The 3,921-nt window shown below is 42.8% G+C and overlaps 1 long non-coding RNA gene across 1 annotated transcript; it reads left to right on the top strand.

Annotated features, from left to right (window-relative positions):
• The first annotated feature begins 344 nt into the window (after nt 1–344).
• On the top strand, nt 345–3,225 carry LOC119386743 (uncharacterized). The gene is made up of 3 exons (XR_005182362.2): nt 345–437; nt 1,934–1,960; nt 3,008–3,225. It is a non-coding gene; the product is annotated as an uncharacterized LOC119386743 (long non-coding RNA).
• Nucleotides 3,226–3,921: the final 696 nt, after the last annotated feature.

Raw genomic sequence — 3,921 nt, 5'->3', positions numbered from 1 at the left:
ACCACGCCCTGTAGGGCGAAGAGCAACGGCGTTCGCAGGAGTTGGGCGACGATCTTTAAAGCGCGCCACGCGCGCACATCACGCCATCTATGATGGCGTGATGTATTGAAGTACAAGACTTCAATTATGCATTGAAAAAAAAAAGTGCCGATAGGTTTTTCCAGTCTCCGTGATGCATTTTTTTTTCGCATATAGTGGGCGCATACGCATCTCTAGAAAGAAAAATTTTTAATTGATATTGGCATAATACGTTTTTCTGCTATATTAGATTAACTTTGAAGCGTTTTATATTACGCCGGAATGTTACTTCGTGCACTTGAGATGATTTCATTAACCCCGTGCTGCAGGCGAACGATAGCTTTGACACGGCTCAGCAGGACCTCGGGTGCGCGGACAGAAGCTGCGTCCTGCGAAAGCTGTGCGAGGGAGGCGACCTGGTGAGTACAAGTGGTCGATTCTTTAGAAAGGTAACACGGGATCGAAGCCACTGCAATCGTAAATATGAGTGACACACTAATATCGGCAATCAACAAGGCGCTTTCTGGAAAAAGTACAGGATTAGACGCTTGTGCGTCGCTTATGAAGTAAATTTACTAAATGTTATTCAGTATCGGCACGCAATGAGTGGATGGGCGAAATAAATTCGTCTCTGATGTCTTCTTGGAGATGTCTTCGAAGTAAAATTCGTGAAACAGAAGCAGCTCGATGTCATTTCCAAGCATTTTCATAATTAAGAAAAAAAAATTGCGTGAGAACAAGAAAGGTTGCCCATGCTTATTCCTCACATCTAGCGGATTAGTACGTTGCGTTCATGTTTTCTGTTAAGTTTGCACATTCGAATCATTTTATTTCAAACGAACAAAAAAATGGAAGGCAACCGGCCACGGTGCTCTAGTGGTTATGGTGCTCGATTGCTGACCCGAAGGTCGCGGAATCGAATACCGGCCGCGGCGGCCGCATTTTCGATGGAGGCGAAAATGCTTGAGGCCCGTGTAATTAGATTTAGGTGCACGCAAAGTAGCCCAGGTGGCTGAAATTTCCGGAGCCCTCCAGTACGACGTCTCCCATTATCATATCGCGGTTTTGGGATAAAACCCCAACAATTATGATTAAAAATCGAAGACAGTGGTTTAAAGTAGGCTGTACTCTCCACGAATGGTAGAAAGTACTGCGGGTTGCGTAATTCTTAGCATCATCGAAATTGTTGAATGACAACTAAAAAAACACCCACGAACATGTCATAGAAGAAAACATTTTAATTCTCTGTGGTCCGGAACTCATGCCGCACCACTGACTTTCCGGTTGAGTGCCAGAGTCGAAATGATGGAATCTCGGCTGTTGCATTGAATTCGGTTCAGCTTAGTTGGTAGGACTGCCCTGAATAGGCGGTGGTACCCAAAGAAGACTTTAGTAGTTTAACCCGAAATCCATAACGGGTTTCCTTGGTTGCTTCTAGTTCCTTTACGATGGCGGCAACTTTCGTATGTATTAGTTCTCCACGTTGTAGATATCTGCATAGTTCAATTTCTGAAATGTAATTAACCAAACAAGAAAAAGAAACAAAGGATGATGATATACAGCGTTGCATCGCTGTCTCTGAAATACATTTTTTTAAGTGCTTAAATAAGTCTCTTCAAATACCTAAATTTGTCGCATCGAAGCCCAACCACTCCCACGGCGTTCTGCGATAGGAGCACTGGAACTTGACAGGAAAGAACGACCACTGGTAGATAGACGTTAATATTAGTCACCGCGTGGAATGAACAGAGCATAATCTGTAACAGTTATGAATCGTGCTCAAGCCCCGCCATCTATATATACACATCATTACACTTAACTTTTCAATATTGTTTGTGCAGCTGCTGCATATGTTTACATTAAAGTGCGAGAGTGTTCAACTATTCTTGAGTTTTGCTGAACGTTGTTTTTGCAGGAGGGGGCTATGGCGCAATATTTCACAGTGAGTACATTCTTCGTTTATTCTACTTGCATTAATTTCATTCATGTGTTAAAGTTCACTCGACATTGTTGGTCATCCTCTACAATGCATCTGCGGTATTCTACTGCTTAACTCTCAATGAGAGGTCATACTCAATTACGGAAATGTACTTTTAACTAAACAGTTAAGTTCCCATCTAAAGGCATCAGGTGGCCAGTTACGCGTTCTACCTGTATTGATTTCTACCTAGCCCATATGTATATCTGGCCATTATGCGCCATCATTTATGATTATATCTGACCCTATGATAAGAGATTCTGAAACACAGAAAAAAAAACGTTAATACCAAGACGGAAAGCAAATTCATTGGCACCAATACGCAACTTCTACAGAAAAGACAGCGATGTACAGGCATCATCTCTTAGAGAGCGCTGGGTAGCATGACATTAATAGATGCCATTATGTAGGTTGAAATATGTCAAGGCAGATGAAACTGACCATCACAAACACGCAAACCTCGTCGCTGAGAAATAATAACACGCGAACGCTTTATTGCACCGCGAAACAATATTTTGAAGCTGTGTGCGAATGACTCACCGCTGATCGTGTTTTTGATATAATTTGACACCGTATGTACAGCAGCCTAAAACGAGCTGCTACAAAGGCTACGTTGAATCAATAAGTGGTCGTTTAGGCAAGCCAATACTCTATTCCATAAATTCAAAATGTATTCCTCCTCACGAGAAAGAAACAAACAACATCATGAAGTATACATACGGCAAGAAGGAAGGAAGACGCGTTTATTTTGTGGCGTGTTTTGGTCTTGTCCGCGTATCATTTGCGTCCGCAAATCTTGCCAACTAGCCCACTTGTTCCTTTCTTGGAAGGAGAATAAGGGTTTTCGTACTTTCAATTAAATCAGTGTTGCTTACAAATAATCAGACAATGCAAAACTAGAAAAAAACTATCCGCCCTTATGTGCTTCAAACAACAAGAATAACAAGTAGCATATATCTTGTGAACTGTGTACAGTGATCGCAAGAAATATTTTTGCTCTTTTTTTTACAGCAAGAGCAAATCACGGAGATTCACAACGCTGCCACCACATGCGATCCCGACGCTGAAAATGAAGATAACCGCCGCTGAAAGATGACCGCGCATACAATATTCTGTAAGCCAGAGTTCATGCACGTGTACAGATAAACGCCGGAATGCCATCAATGAAAATCTGCACAGCCACATCCTTCTGCGCTGTTTACTCTTTTATGATGATAATTAAATTCAAGTTTGCGTGAAAAACCTTCAAATACTTATTAATAATAATATCTGGGGTTTAACGTCCCAAAACCACAATATGATAATGAGGGACGCCTTGAAATACTTATTGACTATCCTGTCTGAAACCTACAATAAAAAGGACGCTTACGCAGCACTCGCACAATTCCCAAATTACGTGTTTATTCTTGTATTGGGGCTCTTTAAGAGCCATACAAGACCTTTGTTTTATAGATGAAGAAGAAGACTGCTTAATTCATGATGTCCACTTCGACGCACTGGCCTTATAGTTCAACAATTCCTCAAGCAAGAGTGTCGATGGTGTGTGGTAGGTCGCTTTGACTGACTCCGCTTACGTTGGTGCCTGCGAATCCATCAATGCTCTCCGCCGTCACGTGCATAGCGTGAGCCTGGCTCACCATCCGGTGCACGCGCTGCGAAGACTTGCACACCGTCGCTGTTACTTCTTCCAAAAGCGCGTAGGATAAAAAAAAAATCCGGCAGTCCCCCGCACCACTCGCAAGGTGTGATTCGATGTTGTACGAGGCATACAGCAAGTAGCGGGCTGTGGCGCATTATTAAACGAAGCATTCTGTGTCTCACTGATTCCTCCATGCACGCCGAAAACGCACTGCAGCAAAGCCAACTTACACAATCGAACGATCTCCGCATCTGCGCGCACAATAGAACAATGGCGCACCACATAC

The sequence above is a fragment of the Rhipicephalus sanguineus genome, chromosome 1 (assembly GCF_013339695.2).
Source record: "Rhipicephalus sanguineus isolate Rsan-2018 chromosome 1, BIME_Rsan_1.4, whole genome shotgun sequence".
Lineage (NCBI taxonomy): Eukaryota > Metazoa > Arthropoda > Arachnida > Ixodida > Ixodidae > Rhipicephalus > Rhipicephalus sanguineus.
This window is presented reverse-complemented; position numbering and strand designations above follow the sequence as displayed.